Raw genomic sequence first — 18,910 nt, 5'->3', positions numbered from 1 at the left:
ACATAAAGAGAGCATAGGACAATAATTACAATGATACATACAACTTTAACCACTTGGATTATCTTGCAAAAAATTAGGTTGGCATTTTCATTACTATCTATCCAATTCAGTCCACATCAGCTTGAGAAAACCAAAATTATTTATATTAATATGACAGAAGAGATTAATTACCTTGATTACCTCTGCCAGCCATTTCAGGGATGCTCTGAGTCACATGCTCTACATTTAATAATTTCCTGCTTCCACTCAGAGAAGCTTCAGCTGGCCAAAGATCATCTTGCCTGGAAGAACCTTTCTTCTGATAAAAGACTTACGACCTACAATCCAATTTTTTTAATTTCACACAGAAACCATGTTGTCTTTCCTTCTGAGTAAGATTCTTCTTGTTTCACTTTATCTCTGCCTCCTCCAGAAACATAATAAATATCACTGTCCAGATCATAATTTAATCATGCGCTTCTTGTGATCCTCCCCCAGCCGATTGACTCTATTCCATTCAACATCAAATTACAAGAATTATTTGGAATTTGCTTTCATTAATTGTGCTTATAAAGGTATCAGGGATCAAGTTCAGACAGCATTTAAAAAGACAAGTGGCTTGCCCAGTTGCATCCATGCCACCTACATCAGCAGAGCTGACACTCTGATCACTTCCTCCCCCAGCACAGCCCCAGAGAGCAGCTCTAGGATGCCTGGATTCATGTACAAGGTCCTGAGTTAACATGGAAGTACAGACATACCTGTACAGTTGTTTACTAACAGATCATAAAATTATATATATTTTTTTGCGATGAACACAGTACACACTTTTAAAGTATAAACTGATAGGAAAAGCTGCATATGAGAAAGTAAGAAAAAGAAGCAGAGAGGAAGTGTGTGTGCATATGGAGAACCATTAGCAAAAAGGTCAGAGAGGAGGAGAAATGGATCTTGAGATCAATTCCTATTTAGCAACAAGATGGCTGTTATGGGTTTGGCCAGATGGATCTAAATTTAGGTTTTAAAGTTCAGCTAGGCCTAGGATTGTCAGCTGATTTAAGCTAGGCCGAGCTAGCTAACAGCTGACTTCTTCTAGCCAATCATATTGTATTCCATACCATACTACATCATCTCAAAGGGTGTAAAATCCAGTGTGTGGGAGTGGCTTGGTCAGTTGCTTCACAAGCTGTGGTCCCAGCAAGACACTCTGTCGTCCCAGGAGGGATGGGGAGGCCCAAGCCTGGAGCACCGGCTTACCATCATGTTATGTTAGGGAAGTAAAATGTTTGTTCTTAGCTTTTCTCTCTGCTTAAGTCTGTCTCTGAAGAATTGACTTCTCTAGAATAATTTGTAGTTAAAATGGTAGAATTCGTGTTTACTGGGAAGTGGGAAATTATTTCTTGTTATACATAACTTGTGTAATTTCTCTTAATTTTCTCTTTTCTGTATAAATACACATAGTTAGTTTCAGCATAAACCTGGTTTTGCGGGGGGTTTTTTTCCCTCTCTCCCTCTTCTTTTTCCCTTAGCTGGTTGGGGGGAGGAGGAAACCTTTTCACTCTGTCCTGGACAGTTAGCGTTTTTTCAGCTCAACCCAGGACAATGGCAAAAACCTACAGGAAATATCTTACTAATATTGTTTCTAAGAAAGTAGTATCTATAGAATCATGTCAACTTAATACTAGTGCAGATCAAGCAGTCGTTTAATTGGGATGACATCAGGCAAACACACCCAGAAGAATTCCAGACACCCTCTGTGAAAAGTGTGGGTGGCCAGGTACAGATTAATTCAACAGATAATGCAGTGATCCACTCAAATGCTACAAATGTTTACCAAGCAACCAAAAGATATTGCCACACAGCAGAAGTCCCAGGCTGTGCCACCACCCAGCACAGTGGCACATGATGCCGAAAGGGTTTCTGTTCTGATTTTCACGTTTTGTAGATTTTAGGAACACAGTAGTTGTAAATTTTTAGAGGGTTAATATTTCTAACAGTTTAAGTTTAATGCCTTTCTATCACTACCCCTGTCCCAGAACAGGGAGCTCAAATTCCTTTAGTTAATTAATCTTGTTTAGACTCCTTTCCAAGGTAAAGAGCTGAAGGATATCAGAAGGCCTACAGAATGAAACATAAACATAGTTCAGAGTGACCCAAAAGCCAGAACTGGATGAACTCCAAGAGACCTTTGTGTGCCTGAGGAAGAAGAGTTGATGAAGACAGAGGGTCCTGACGACCCCAGACCCAATTCCAGGGGTTGGTCCAGGGGTGGGACTAGGGCTGGACTGAGAAATGTGTAAAGCAATGATTGGAGGATCTTATTATAAAAGCCATGGAAACAAGAACTGAGGCACATGCATGTCATCATGTATTCCTGTGGGCTGTAGGCCCTGTGTTATTAAAGGACCTTTACTTTTTATCTTACCCTACACTAACGTGGCTCGAAGTCCTGTTTTTGGGGGGAAGGGTCATTCACGGCATCACACACAACACGCAGCTGGTGCAGACCCTGCCTCTCATACAGAGCAACACAGACCAGCTACAGCCTCGCAAAGGAAAAGGAATCGGTGGTGCCCACACAAAAATCATGTTTATTCTTCACCTGCACCTCTAATAGTTTGTCTCCAATGGCAGAAGCAAAAGTCAGAATGCACAAGAAATAATTTTTAGTTAAAAAGCACATCTGCAGTGAATCGCTGTCAAATCCACTGTAAATGCAGTTCTCTTGTTCGGTGCCTAACTTCCCAATATGGAATATCTTATCATCACATAAAATTCAAGGATGGGAGTCAAATAAATACAGACTTAAGAAAACAGAAAAGCTCACTAACAAGAAGTTGGGGAACAGTCTGCATTATAATTCTTCACATTATATTTCTTCCATCACACTAATTTGATATTCATATCCACCATGTAGATATCTTGAAATATTTCACATGCATCTTTGTATTGCCCTTCTCTCTTCCTCTTTGAAAGCTCCTGGCTTGGTTTAACATCTGTTTAAATGTCACACCAGTCGCCTCACCTCTACTCCTTAGTACCCATAACAAACTGTAACAAATGAAGTATGGCAGAGGATTTATGAAAAATAAAACTTTAGCTGATAGTTTTTCCTTTATTTTTAATAGAAATTAATAGTTCACAACATAATGATCAGGGCATTCACATCTCATTAAATATACCCTCCAATAAAACTATGCAACTGATTTGAATTCCTAATTTGCTCTTGCCCATGCACTTTTAGGAACATGTTCAATGCCAGTTCTCACTCCTGCTTGTCTACAAAGTTGTGATGAAAAGAGTGGAAGTCCTCAGCTGCTGCACAGACCTTTCCTTGTAGGTTATCAAGTCACTTTACAAAGCAAATCTGTCTCATTACCTTTATTTGGTATGAGAAAAAAAGGTAGATTATACAATTTGTTTAACCTAGCAGAACCAGGACTACTGTGACACCTAATCTTGTTCCTACACTTTAGAATCAAGGCAGTCAATGATACAGAAAACATGCATTCCCAGGTGAGCTCCTAACAAGGCCAGTGCCTTAATGCAACTTGGTCAGTTATCTAGGTAGGAGAAACTTCTATGGAAATCACATATCACATATGGAGACTGAAACTGCAGGCAGTTTTAACCTAGATGAAGTGTGGCTTCCCTGGATGACTGAGAACAGCAAGAGGTAATAAAGACTGTGAGAAAACTGGTGGAAGAGCTAAAACAACATGAAATAAGAAGGAAGCTGAGAAGGAGCAAGCTGTGAGAATGGAACGTGTGCTGACAATTTCTCATTAAACTAAATTTACATCAGAAGAGTGTGTAATATCCCACTAGAAGTTGTGGCAGAGTATATGGACACTGTCATGGACCTATGAAAAGTGACCATGGGAGGGATTTAGAATATAGAGAAAGTAACTTTTATTTCTGTGTGTGTTACCTGTAGATTAATAAAATTAGTTTCTGTGCGACACCTTTGGTCCTGTGCTCTTTGTCTGCTACAACAACAGGAGATGATTCCATGTAGTTTTCAGTATGTGAATATTCAGTATGTTAATTAGAATTGTGTAGAAACATGTGAACAGGTAATCCATTTTATGTGCCCTGAATTTAATTTGTTTTTTGATACACAATTTCTGCAAGTTTGTTTGCATGGGTGCTTTTTTTGAGGCTGGTGGGTGGGAGGAAATGTTAATATTCAGTGATACAATCTCAGCATTAAGGGATCAGGACAATCCCCTCACAAATTAATTTTCTTTCATTAACCAGCATTATATTTGTAACTTGCCCAAGAGGACAATGGGCAGGAACTAGTTTACCACAGTGCTTCCAAGACAGTCCCTGTGTGCGGGAATCGCCTCAGATAACTTCAGCTGCAAAACTTTCAGATGGGTATTTTAAGGGAAGCACCTGAGTGCTCCTCTCTGTAGGGACCAGAGCACATAAGAGGCAATTACTTTCCAGCTGGAGAATCACACCAAAACATGTGGCAGCTTGAAATGTTCATCTAAGCCATGAGGTAAGCAGTCCTGTTCTGCCTTAACATGTACAACATGCTTGCACAAAAACAGCTTTCTGAATGTCCCTTCCACATCCATTCTTTGTCAACACTATGTATGCCAACCCAGACCATTCTTAGTTCACTCTGAGGTAACACACTATTCAAGTATATTGCGCAATACCAAGGCAGACTTGGGCATACAGTTCTCCATTAAATAAATGTTCTCTGCTGATCCTGACAGATACTCACCTACAACAACCTAATCCAGAAAAATGTTTTGTATGTAGCATAAATATCCTTATTTGATGTACAATTAAGTTACACGTAATTCCTTATGTAAGTACTGGAAAGGTCAAAACCATTTTGAAAATGTAACATGCATTTCTATTTCAAAAAATCCTTTTTTATTAAGAAAACCTTAAAAAAGAAAAATAAACAGGAGACTATTACCAGTAAAAGGTATGCTTCACAAAAACTATGTCCGGATGAAGATAAAGAAATACAAATATATTTAAGTGAAATAAATAAATACCAAATAATTATCCTCAGTCCCCAAATATTTGAGAAGCAACTTGTAAAAGGCATCAATAACTTGAGAGTTAATTATTTTCATTCATTTTCATTTAAGGAAAAAAATCTGCCATTGTAAAGTTAATCAATTATCGGGAATAAAAAATAAAACTCATATTCAAAGAACTATGACCATGGCATAAAAAAAAAGAGCAGCATTCTGGTGTGCACTGTCAAGGAGTTTGAAAGACATTCCCAAGCTAAAGTCCTTCTTCTGGGGAAACTCTGATACACCCATTTCAAGTTGAAAAGTTAAAAGAAGTAGTTACAAAACAAACAGACAGTAAGAAATCAGTGGAAACAGGTGGTACTCATTCAATTTTGAAGCAACTGAAGGGAGAAATAGCTGGACAAGTAACTGTGGTGAATAACCTCTCATCAGCCTTGTCACCAAGAGATGCCAAAGTGGCAAATGCTTCAGTGGAGATCCAGAGACCTGCAGTTTGAAACACCTGATGCCCGTGCCAGGCAACCTAGCAGATCCTTTAACAAAAATGCAGAAGTAGGGGGCACCTGGGCTGCTCTAAGAGGTTGGGACACTGCCAGCAAAGACTTTGTAAAGGCAGAGAGAGGTGATTAACCAAATGGAGCTGCGGTCTGACCCAATGTGCTCTTCTCAAGTAAATATTCTATCATAATATGCATTGGAGAACACCACACACACTGACTACCTGTGATATATCCACAGGTGTCCTTCGTTCACAAATATATTTCATCAGCTCAATTTGAGTTCTAAGAGGAAAGCAGAGTTCTTTTCTTTTAATTCCTAATCTCAGATAAAGCTCCTTCTGGTGCTACTTGTCACTTGAACTTCAGATTTTGTTAAGTTTGCAAGGAAGTGGTGAAATGAAGAAAATAAATTCACTGACGAAGTATTAGAAACTTTTTCAGTTGTTGGCTTCATTATTGGCTCTCTAATGCCTCCAAGAAGACAGAGACATTTACATGTTTCAGCTCAGAAAATGCAGGTAAAAATGAGTTAAGTTGGGTGAGGTGGTAATATAAATATATTCCCCTCATAATGGGGCTAATGATACTGAATTTCAAAAATGACAATTTATTTGGTGTTAGAGAATTTATGTTTCTCTATAGTATCACTTACAATTCCGCATTCATAGCAAGACAACACAAACCTCAAAAGAAATTTAATTATCTCTACTTAAAGTGGATTATTCTGAGAAAGATTAGAATATTTTTTGCCACAATATAAAAAAAGTTTTGCACAAACTTCAAGCTGTACAAGCACTGGTTGTCAATCTGTGTTGTTGTCTGCAGTCACAGTATGTCTGCTGTGATTTGTCAAAACTAATTTTTTAGTTTACAAATTAAGCAATACTGAGGCTTTGGTACTTGTCCCAGACTCTCAGCCAACTGTTGAGCTTCCTTCTCATCAGTGGAGACCAATATTAACAGTTTCATGTTAAGTTACATCTCTGATCCCTGCACAGGCTCTCTATAATTAGCCAGGCCAAATGATAGTCTCAATGGAAGCCACAGCTAATTAAATCTAAATTATCTTTTACCTGCAATGCAATAATCACCAAGTGTTTTTACATATACATGTATAGATATATTTTCATTTTTTTCAAATGTGTAAATCCAGATGCCACATAGCTAGATATTAGGGCTTTTCAATACTAGGATCTGATGAACAATAGAAGGTGACCGTGGAGCAGGGATGGGAATAATCGACTTTAGTCATGTCTCAGAGAAAAAACACAGTTTCTCCTTTTTTGATGTTTTGACAGTTCTAACACACAAAGGACACAAAGCATGCACAGGTATCTCGGGGTTACACAGATCTGCTTCAAACTGGTAATACCCTTAAGCTGAGCTTCACACAGTATTTGGTGTGCATCCTTACAAGCTAAAGACACTTAAAACTTACTTATAACATTCTCCCTAGTCTTGATTTTGAATCCCAAGAAATTTTTTAAAGGTACAATTTGTTACAACTTAGCTGTGAACTCCTGTTTATTACAGGAAAAAACCCAAAACAAGCAAAGTCCTTTTGTTTTAAAGAGAAGACTAGTACCTAACCTAAAACAGATGAAACTGGCTCCAAGGTAAATTCAATTTATTTGATAGTTGGTTTCCTCACTAGCACAACTGAGAAGTGAGTTATGACTGACGTGGTTAATTTGTTATCTCCAGTTTACAACAAAATGCAAATTTACTTCTTCAAAGTTCTCATTTACAGATGTTTACAAATTGCTCCTTTGATGCATTTGTGTAAATTGTGAACTTCCAAACTAGTACTGCTATTACTGATTGAACTTACTGTAATTTGGTTTTGATTTGGTAATCACATTAGGTAATTAGACAATCTAAAATTAAGCTATGTATACAAGCAATATCCTTTTTTGACTACAAATTTGGTTAAGTAGTAGTAGGTTAATTTATTTCAAAAGGGCATAATCACTTATAAAATAGTTAGACAACCAATTGCTTTATACTGACAGTTAGACAACATCTCCTCCTCTCATAAGCCTCATTAGTTCCCCCTGATGCCCCACATTAACTCTTGATTTGGTAAAAAAAGACAAGGAGGGACAACTTATCTAGCAGCTCTTTGCTTCCACTGTCCCAAACTCTCATATCAGAGAGAACTGAAAGTTATTCATGGTCATTCTGACAGTCTTTGGAAAAAATTTAGCAAACATTTATTACATCGAGATACCAATACATCAAAATGCAGATAATAACAGATGAGGGATTCCTGTGCCAAAGGTTAAGACATTACTTTGCAGCATTGTTTTTGTTGTTTCACATTGATAATGAAACGTACCCCAGAACACCACCAATAATCTGATTTTACATGACATGGCTCACTTGCAGACTTCTGATAGAATTATTAACTTCTGGTGCTCAGCTGCTGCATATAAGCATCTCTTTCTCTGAACAAAATAGAGAACTCCAGAGTTCTTAACACTATGCTATTTATTTCTCTGCTGAGTCTGATCAGGCCAGCAAGGCTGACCTACCCACACAGTCCTGAAGGTAAAGAAATTGAATAGAGAGATTCAGAGGTTGCTGCCAAAGAAGCCTTTCAAAATCGCCTCCATTTCTTTCTTACTATGAGCACCTCCCATGGTTGGTGCTGTTTTCCCCAAACCTACCCATTCCTGGAGCAATGCTGGTTGTCATTACCTAGCACAAGCACCTTTAGCTCAGTTCTGTGGCATTGTCTCAGTAATTCACTTCCACTTCAGCAGTAAGTGCACAGCTACAGTAGGGTCACAGTGATCTAAACAGACACTGCAGCACAATTCTGGTAAGAGACTTTGGTGCCTGATTTGTAGGAGCTTGAACACTGTTAACTGTGCTGAGGGCCCACTATCCCTACCCAGTGTACAGAGACACCCACAGAAGAGTGAATGCTGGTCCACGTGGTCAAAACATCAGAATATTCATTCTCTTGGCTCCTGCTGTTTAATACAAAAAGTTAAATTGTGTTAGACAGAAAAGACACAACCCAGGATTCCCTATCTTTCCCACATGCACAAAAAGAAAACCAGGAGTACCCTACTACGTCACCATACCATCTCAAGCTGTGGGTTTGCTTTAAAAGAAAGCATCACTAACTCATACTGTATCAGGTCCCTGTCTATCAAACCATCTTAAAGAAATTGTAAGAATACATAATGGATTAGACCCTTTCAGGATCAAGACAACCAGATACATCATTTCTGACTCACTACAAGGCTTATTACATTGACAGACAATAGTCCTGGAATTGCATGAAAACAGACTGTTCTGTATTATTTCTAGGCAAGAAAAAAGCTGAGCAAAGGAGTTTCTTCCTAGTAAATGCACACTGTGGAATTCAGGCATCTCAGTGCCTTGTAATTCCTGAATCATGTGCCCCTGTTGTTTATTAGGTGCACCTGTAGACCTCTTTTGAACAGTTCATCAGGTTTGCATGGTTGAGAGCAGCAAATATGCTCTGAAAATGAACTACACACTTGATTCCATCTCTTCTCATCGATTTTGTTTTCAGGATGAAGAAAGGTTCTTAGATACAACTGTGATGTCTAGAGAGTCCAGGCACCTCCAGGGTCAAAGGACAGCTGAGAGAAGATTTAATCCCACTACAGACCTAACAAACTTGTCCCTTGTATAAGTTACTTTGCCCTCCCCTAAAACTCAACAGAAGTCCCTCCATCATAAATCCATACATGCTTTGGTGGAATGGAGATTTATGCATTTTTGATGGCTTTTAAGAATTTTAAGAAACAAATGCAAGTGTAGTATGGAACAAAGTTTCAGGCTCGTAGCAGTTACAGTAACTGCAAATTTCTGCTGCAGCAGTAACGACCGTATTGCACTGCAGCACAAGTCAAGGTTCACAAAGCGGAAGGATAAAAACTCTTACTGAAATACATTCTCCCTCAAAACTCTCTTGTGCAATACAGAATATCTACCTCACAGGGAGTTTCAGCAAAATAATAGTTTGTCTGCCAGATGTGCAAGTATGGCAGCAACAGCTGACACATATAGCTACAATGAATAACACATCACCAATGTAAAGCTGACTACAAACAATGCATCTTATTAAATCATTCATCCCTGCAGCAGTCACACCCAGTCCTGTTTAGGGAGACACCTTCAACATCGCATTAGGCATATGTCACAAGGGAGGGCCTGCAAGAGACTCTTGTCAGGATAACCCATATAGTTCAAGTGTAATTTGTGAGATGAGACAACCCTTTTACACATCACCACTAGAGGTTTTACAAACAATGGCAATTTTAATATAAAGAATGCATCACCTGTGACACATAAAGGATTTTACAACTCATCTCAACTTCATTCTAACAGTTCCATCCCTCAAAGCAACGCCAGAATCTCTATAATGGCTGTAGTGCAGTTTGCTGAACTCCTCACCCATAATTATTTGGGTTTTTTTCAGAAAGTTTGTTCACTGGATGTTACTTTTCTCTCAGTCCTTTGTCTCCTCCTACCCTGACAGCAAGAACCCAACTGGCAACACTAAAAAGTTTTACCACAACTCCCCTATTTGCACTACAGAGCTAGTTCACACACCTGCCAATGCACACCTTGAAAAAAGTCCTGTGTATTACACTGACTATCAGTATCTCAACTTTAAAGCCTTTTCCTTTTTTCAAACAAGTCAAGAATGTCTGAACATGACTGACTACAGCTGCAGGACTGATTCTCCGCTGAACTCACCGAAGCTCCTACAGCTGAAATGAACACACACCGTGGCAGCAGCAGACATCTGCATCTCCACAGCTTGATTTGCATATTATCTACTGTACAACTAGTTTAAAAGAAATATTCCTACTACTATTGTAGGATACGTATCCCCTTTTTAACTTCAGATGCAGTATGGGGATTGGTAATTTAAAGCAGGCATAGACATATGCACATTCTTTACAGTATTAATTCTATACAAAATCTGCCCCACTTCCTTACTCAATAAGAAATCAGTTATTTTACACATGTGCAATATTTCTTTGCAAAACAGATAAGGAATCGTTTGTTCTACTGACTCCCTTAATCCAGCCCAATTTACTTCAATTGTCCCATCATCTTTCTCCACTTCCATTTCAAAAAGTATCCAAAGTTAACACAGGGCTTTGATCTAGTAACAGATGTCTGGAAGTTAGGGATTATGCACAAGCAGTATATAAATAGAAATAAGTGAATACTCAGCACAAAGCCACCTCTTGCTTCCTTTTCAAATGCACAACATCCACAAATGTATGTTCTCGATTACAGCGAACTTCACCTTGACAGCAGACATTTCAATACCGCAGCCAGGCCATAACATAAACCTCACAGAGATTCCTCAGCCAGCTTTAAAGCAGCCAGGCTCACACAGAAATAACAGTGGTGCTGCTACAGTAAAATACACTAAAGAAGGTGGAAAAGTACTGAAGGGTTAGGGCGTTAACTATCACCAGAGAATGAAACAGGATAATTGAGACAGTTGCTGCCCTCAGGTGACAGCCCCACCCCTGTGGAAGGTGCCCTGTCCCTTCCAACAGTGTCAGTGGATGGCACAGAAATCCACTTGTAGACCAACCCAATTTATAGTCCAGGATGTTATGTAAACAAGGAGCACAGATTCACATACCATTCAGCCATCAAGGGTGGCAGGAAGGATGTGACATTGGAAAAAGTGACAGCAGCTGACTTACCATCCCACTTAATCCATCATTAAATTCACATGACCATGATGCCATAAACTTCACCCCTCCTACCACTAGTGGTGGTGTTCAAACTTCAGTCATCCCTGCAGCTTGTATTATCTTATTCTCCAATGTGATCGGAATTGCTTGTTCCAAATATGCCAACAAATCAGTTCATTAGGGCAATACTCACTAATAGGTGATTCTGAGTGAATATTTAATCTGCACACACCATCACTGAAAGAACATGACCTACAACCATCACAAGGATATGTGATGTGCACCCCTAAACAGACTTACAAGCCATCACCTACTTAGTTCTCTTCTAATGGCTTTGTATCTAAGCTACAATAAAAACGTCAATTCCAAAAGGCTACTGTGCTTACTAACATGATTTCTCCAGCCCAGGGCAAACCCAATTCAATTATGTCAAAACCTGCAAGAACTATATATTTTCATATATTCAAGAAAGAGCAGCAAACCACTGTCACCAAAGCTGGATTCCAACTTCTATACTGGGAGTCAGCTTGGCTTGCACAGACTTCAAGGCTTCAAGTGTTGCTCTTCAGCATAGATAAATGCTACTGTCTGTAAGTCACACATCTTCTAACAGCAGCAACAGTAACTTATTATGTTCTTCTACTTCTGTTCAAATTCTTATTCAGCAACCAGAATTCACCTGGATATTTCAGAATAGAACTTACATCCTACAAAGGGGTCTTCTGGAAAATACAGTGTACTGGGACCTGTCAAACTGAGTTCTGTGGCTGATTCCAATACAGAGTTCAGAGTTGCCACACAAACTACTGCAGTCTAATTAAGAGGGAAGAGGACAAAGAGTTGGGAGATCAAACCCCAGCTCCACCAGCCTCTCATTCAGACAGCCTCATAGATTACAGTGGTTTGTTAATAAAGCTGATCTGAGGAGAGTGGACTCATCCCCAGAGCTGGCATACAGTGACTCTCCAGCAGGTCACCCAAATTTCCAGACATTGGTCTCTCACTTTCACAGGAAGATGTTTCAGTAAAACTGGTTAAGCTTTTTTGCAATTAGATGGCATTCTTTAATGAACCCTTAACAAATTAACATGATTAATAGGCTGAATTCCTTGAGCTGTAGTCCCTCAAAACACAGTTTTTCCATACTACTAAGCATCTTACTACTACATTTTCAACTCAGAGAGGTGCCTTAGGTACAAAGACAAGTAATGAATCCTTAAATTTTGCAAATACTGTAATATCAACAATATAGATCAGGAACACCAGCTTCCCAGCACTGCTTCCAAAAGGGATAATGCAGTAGGCATGGTGAGGCTACCAGACAGGAGCTGCAGGCAAGGAGAATTAGCAGATGGGGAGCCGAAACCTCAGCAGATAATCACATCGCCCACCACTACTACAACATCACCATCTACCAAAGGTGGAAAACAGAATATAAGGAGAGAGAGAGACAGACATTTGTTTTTCCTTTTGCCTGTAGAAAGAAGAGGAAAAGGACTTATGATTACCTTATTGTCATTAATGATCATGGAGTTCCTGACCCAGTTTTGTGTACGTGACCTACCCGAACCCACACAACACATTCTAGGCCATGACTCTCAGACTTGCCTGCACTGCTACGACCATCTCCCACAGCAGCAGTAGAGGTTGTGCTAGTATTGACAGAAACAGCTCCTGGCTTTCTGCTGAGGGAAAAGACAAACACAGGAGAAATTGCATCTCCAGCTTTGCCCCTCAATTGGATGGGACAGATTCTGGGGGAATATCTACACCCAGTTGTGTGACACTCAAGCTAATGCCAAGCTTCTGCACTGAACTCAAAATCAGTGTACTTGTCCTCTCTGCAAGCTTGAAATGAAGTGTCCAGAAACTTGACAAAGTCTTCACTGTTAAAGACCTGTAACTGGACACCTCCCTGTAAAATGACATACAGGTTCTCTCCTCATCAACCAAATGCCTCAGGAACTATTTAAGTCCACAAATCCATGAGCACCCAGACTGATGAACAAGTGGTACAACTCTGGACACTGCATGTCAAGATGGGAACGAACTGAAGAAAGTCAAGAAGAGATGACCAAATCCATGAAGTAGGACTCAGAAAGGAAGACTAAACTAGCAAAGATTTTTGAATCAAAAAAGGACAGGGATTTTGGCTGATGTTAAAGGCCATTTTAAGAAGGAAGACAATAGGTCTGTTCTCCCTATCTGTGGAGACAGAAGCCAAGGGCTTAAGTGCAACAAGGCTTGTAGACATACAGTAATAAAGTCTAATAGTAAGATAAGAAACCACAGAAAATGGACAAGACAACGAGGTTGTGGAGTTCCCACTATTTAAGGAACTACAGAATATGATCAGCAGATATTCAACATAAACACTGGTAACCCCACTGCAGCAAAAAGTGAAGAATGAATTATATGGTCTCTGGAGGACCTCTTCTCTTTGACACTGGGAAGTGAGTACAAGCACATTCAAATGGACTGCTAAATGCAAGGTGTATATCTACATGATTCATGTAGCAAAGTTTGCCTGGTATTCCCAGGAAACCTCCTGCCTACCTGTTATGGAACCCTACACCCATACACCTGCAGTTCCAAAAACATCCCTTTCAATCCATCATCTCCTACAGACCCACAAGGCTCAGGGCTCACAGTTATAAGGGATGCATTGATGAGTGACTCTCAAGAAGTCATGGACAGGGTCAAAAATCTAGTCAGTGGGCCTGTAGCTAAGCACCACAAAAATGACAACAGCAGAGAGCAGGCAGATTAGAAACGACACATAGAAACCACAGACAGAGCCAGCAATTCAGCAGTTGCAGAATCAGCAGTGTTGGGTCATGAAGCATCAACCACAGCCTGAATATCAAAATGTCCCATAGACCATCAAAGGAACATGATCAGTTGGAACATTCGGAATGGAACACCCAGAACCTGCAGAACACAACACTCAGTTATGAAGCTGTTCCCAGTTGGGAAGGGACCATTTTTCAGAACCTTAAATTCAACTTTCTCATTTAGAATGTTTCGGTCTTTTTTCATTCACATCATGCAGTGTTTTGATTCTTAATAGTAGAACCGAAAATTTATCTCAGATGAAATTTATCACTTCCCTGTGCTAAGAACTAGCACAAAATTTGGAAAAGTGTCTTTGGAATTGCTGATAACCTACTCACACAGAGAGTAAACAGCATCTTAATATTTTATTTATTTAGATATTTTTAAAACAAATTTCTATCTAGCATTTTAAAAAAAGCCACTATAATGACAAATGCTATACATATCCTCACATAAGTCTCTTTCAGGCTTCTTTGAGTGTGGTTCATCTTGAAGTGCAAAATACAAAAATTCAAGAGAAAACCTCTTCAGGATCACCTATAAAGACCAAGTAAGCCTACATCAAGTGCAGTGGAGGATGCTGACATATTTCAGAGATAGAAAAATATTACTCATTTCTACAGCTAAAGTATCCTATTCCTTTGACTATTGAAAACACAGTAACTAGTGCACTGACTCAATGACAAATGCCACTTTCATAATTAGGGTGGAGCACACAAGTGACTATAAAGGTTGTCCCAATCTGAGACTCTCACTTCTGCAGAATACATTTGAAAGCTCCAGATTCAGAGTGAGGTAAGCATAACCTAAATGCTTTGGGTGTTTCAAATCCTTGGACCTAACTTAATTTCTTTTTTTGGGAGAGCTGATCCAATTTTACAGAAAAAACAAAACAACTCTTTTCATCTAGGTTAAGTATAAATCATTTCACATGGTTAGTAAACCAATTAAGAGGGTGTCAGATGTATTTTGAATTCTGGGGATTGTTATTGTTTGTTTTGTTTGCAGTTATTCTTCAAGACAACATCTGAGAAACATGGAACATTTACTCAATGAGAACCTTCTGAAGTATTTTACCCAGTATGCTTTAATGGAGGGCAGCACCAGTGCACTGTCCATTGCTGGGCTGAAAAATCTACTTCAGAATCAATTTGCACAGTACCTGAAGGTAATTTTCATTCTTATTATATTCACTGTGTTTCCTATGAAATGGATGGGAAGAAGGAAATACAGGCAATGATGTTCAAGGCAGATTATTGTACCCAAATAGTTTCACTGGCCCCATGTATAATTCTTAAATAAGGTTGGGCTTATAAAACTCCATTTACATTAATGAACAGTAGCTCCAAACAGATACCTGAGTATGGTGTTTATAACAAAGTCCTATGAAACAAAAAGCAAAAACTCTAATAAGCTGTTTTGCAGAGGTTTTTTGTGGGATTTTTTTTGGGTTTTTTTGTCTGCGTTTTTCTTTAATGTAAGCCAAATTTCTCCTAAAATACTGCCTCTGAGTCTTACAAAACATTTGTTGTTTCAGTCTAAATAATTAATCTTGAATCTAGAAAATTTAGAGAAAAAAATCTATAAACCAAATAGAACAGAGGACATATTTAAAAGCAAAATGTCTCAGTCAATTTCTATCTACATTAAGTTCCCATGATCACAAAAGAAAAGAAGGTTTGCCATTCCAGAAAGGTGCCAAGTAAAGAAAAGAGATTCCACCACACTAGAGAGGGAAATACCCATTTCTGGTAGCTGTAAAAAATCTAGATTCTGCATTCATATATACACTCTGCTAAATGTTTCCTGAGCTGCATAGGAACTCAATTTAGATTCTTTTGCTAAACAAATCCTTACACAAAATGTGTTTTGGATAGCTGACAAAACCATTTTTTGCTAAAGGTATGAAATAAGTGGCACCCCAATAGAAAAATGCAGTATTCTGAGAACTACAGTAATCCAATTTAGCAATTTCAATTAACATGAAATAGCTTTATAAACAAAACACAAAGGTTGGTGGAGGGCTTTTTCCCCTTAAAAATGTTAGAAATTAATTGCCAAAAATTAATAGAAATGTGATGGCAAATTCAGAAATAAAATGGTTTTTTATATTAGCTGTAGACCATTTAGCACCATGCCCATTTTCCCAGATATGCAGACATGAAAGTGTTCAGAACAAGCAATACTGATGTTTTCTGTCTGGACATCAGACATTTTCAAGCAACTACTCCGCCTGCAAAAATTTAAAGCACCACAATAAATCAACATAAAAACATAACAGAACATTACAAAACACACATAAAGTATGAAAAAAGAAAACATTTAAAAAATTTAAATTAGAACTTAACATTTGGTTTATATTATTTAATTAGCCTGATCAGGGTTTTTATCAGAATACTCACTGGATCAGTATGTTACATGCACTCTGACCAGATATACCAAATAACAGAAGATAATAATCTAAAGTAGATTTAAAACACTAGCAAGATTTTTTCAACAGTGAATACAGTATTCCTAACAAAAAGGGGAAAATGGGAGGGAAAGAGACTCTCAGACCGTGGTCCAAAATGTAAAGAAAGTAGCAACATATTTTCCAATAGTAAATGCAGGGTCCAAATTAGTATCTAATAAAGGAGTAGGTGGTATGCATATTAATTTTTATTGGTGACTATGTACACAATACTATTCTGCCTGCTCTGCTTCTTACATTCCAAAGTAACCTGTCTGAGCAACACTTTATATTTCCCAAATGGTTATCATATCTTTGTTAACATTTTTGGCAAACAATAGCAAGCTATACTTCTAGTTTGACCAGTCAAACCAGTAAATAAAACATTACCAGTGTTACTTCAAGTAGCACTGACTGTTACTGTCTGTGTCACTTTTTGGCAGCATACTTAATAGAAGACTAGTCATGGCAATCTACTTACTTCATTCTTTTTTTTTTCCTTAATTCTTGTCCTATAAAAACAGGATCAATTCTCACTTGATAACATAGTTAAATCGTTGGACAAAAATAATGATGGAACTGTCAGCTTTGATGAGTTTGTGATGCTTATAAAAAGGATAACTAATAGAGGACAGTAAGGTACCTGCAAGAATGACTATCACTGCTTTGAAGAAGAGCCTGGCATTTGTTTACGTTATAAGTACACCTAAACCCACAGATTTCTTATTATTGTAAAACATTTGGAATAAAGATTTAACAGATAACAAAGTATGTCTGTATTGTGTTTCCTGCCCGCTCACTAACCACACTTTCCAGCTAAAATGCCTTGCAAATAGTTCAGAACTACCTGTTTCTATTTTATGTGAGGTGTCATTTAACAAACCCTGCTTTACCTGAGCTATTATTTAGACCTCTAGATCAATTCAAATCACATGGTTTCTAAAAGACACAAAAAGAAAGATGTAGCATTTCACCTGAGGAGTGTTCCCTGGTGTATACCATCCAATACTCCCAGTTCACTTCATCATTCACATAAGACAACACTTGAGCAAACAGTTCAAATTTTTACAATATGAAGTACTTATTTTCAGTAACAATGTAAGAATGCCAAGTATGATAACAGCAACATTACATGCTCATTTTCAATTATAGTTATGCAAGTATATTGTATTTTTTTGTTATTACTCTTGTAATATGCAAGTATATATGTAAACTGAGTGATTGCTGTTGGAACTAAAACATTCATTACCTTTTTTTGGTGCAGCTTTAACTTTTTCGTTGCACGATTCCTGTGACAGATGTGTTTTCACACAGGTAATTCATGGGCATTATTATTTAAGAAGAAATTTGTGAGAGAAATTAGAGGAATGGAAATTTTAAGGCAATGGAAATTTTAAATTTTAAATCAGTGGATTAGGCACTAATCCTGCTACATAACTTGGAATTTTGGACTGGATTTTAACACCAGTAGCTTCCATTATCTTGATAAATCAATTAGAACTCAGAGCTACTTAAGGGCTGAATGACTCAGCTGAATTGCAAAGTCTGTCGAGTGCATTCAAGACCCCATACAACTGTGGTTCCTATCCCTGAATTTCCCCTGCATGAAATGAGGAATAAAGTAGTCCACATCAATGATGCATGAATAGAAGACTCAAAAAATATTATGCTTAGGCATAATATGAATGTTCTAACAGGCTCCCAGGCCATTCTTTTATGAAAACCCTGTAGCTGTTGAAATATATTCTTTCTTGATACAAAAGAAAATAATTATATTTATTAACTTTTTCTGGTTTTATAGAAAAAGTATTCTAAATTAACAACATGCTTTGATTTCAAAACTAAATACACCACACACACACATCTGCTTGTTTAGCTACACGAGCTACGTGACACACCTAAGTACAATCACAGAATTTTAAGAGGTGCTTTTGCATGACTGAGATATATGTTCCTTTTCATCTCTTAGACAACCTTAGAAATTTTGGAATTCAATCAGGTTACTGGGATTCTGAATAGGAAATGTGGGCACCAACAAACAAACATGTTTTAAGAGTGTCACCTACTGGCAAAATATATTTCTGCACAATTTGTTGAGTATATAGAAAAATGCAGTTTTACCCAGTGGAATAAATTCAGTTTCATGATCCTATACAAGGTGCAATAGGTCTTGAAGAAAAATAGTCACAATGAAAATCAGCTTTTTTAAATCAAGTGGAGGAGGAAGGAAAAAAGCATTACAATTATTTCTGGAAAGAGTCTGTTTTTCCCCTCTAGATCAGTATTGGATGCAGTTGCAATAAAATTGACAACAAACATAATTAAAAGGCCCATTCAAAAATCTTAGTTTAATATTAGATGAAGATAACAGACAGGGAACAAAACTCTTTGTCCAATGAATCCAGTTCATTAGCAGTTCACAGACAA

The 18,910-nt window shown here is 38.0% G+C and overlaps 1 protein-coding gene and 1 long non-coding RNA gene across 3 annotated transcripts in view; one reads left to right on the top strand and one right to left on the bottom strand.

Moving 5' to 3' along the window:
• The window catches only part of CTPS2 (CTP synthase 2), a 71,560-nt gene that overhangs the window by 30,708 nt on the left and 21,942 nt on the right, over nt 1-18,910 (bottom strand). The window lies entirely within an intron of this gene.
• On the top strand, nt 14,725-17,251 carry LOC139672722 (uncharacterized). The gene is made up of 3 exons (XR_011697976.1): nt 14,725-14,829; nt 15,043-15,202; nt 17,008-17,251. It is a non-coding gene; the product is annotated as an uncharacterized lncRNA (long non-coding RNA).

This window comes from Pithys albifrons, chromosome 1 (genome assembly GCF_047495875.1).
Source record: "Pithys albifrons albifrons isolate INPA30051 chromosome 1, PitAlb_v1, whole genome shotgun sequence".
In the NCBI taxonomy this organism is placed as follows: Eukaryota; Metazoa; Chordata; class Aves; order Passeriformes; family Thamnophilidae; genus Pithys; species Pithys albifrons.
Note: the sequence above shows the minus strand (reverse complement) of the source record. Positions and strands in the feature narration are given on the sequence as shown.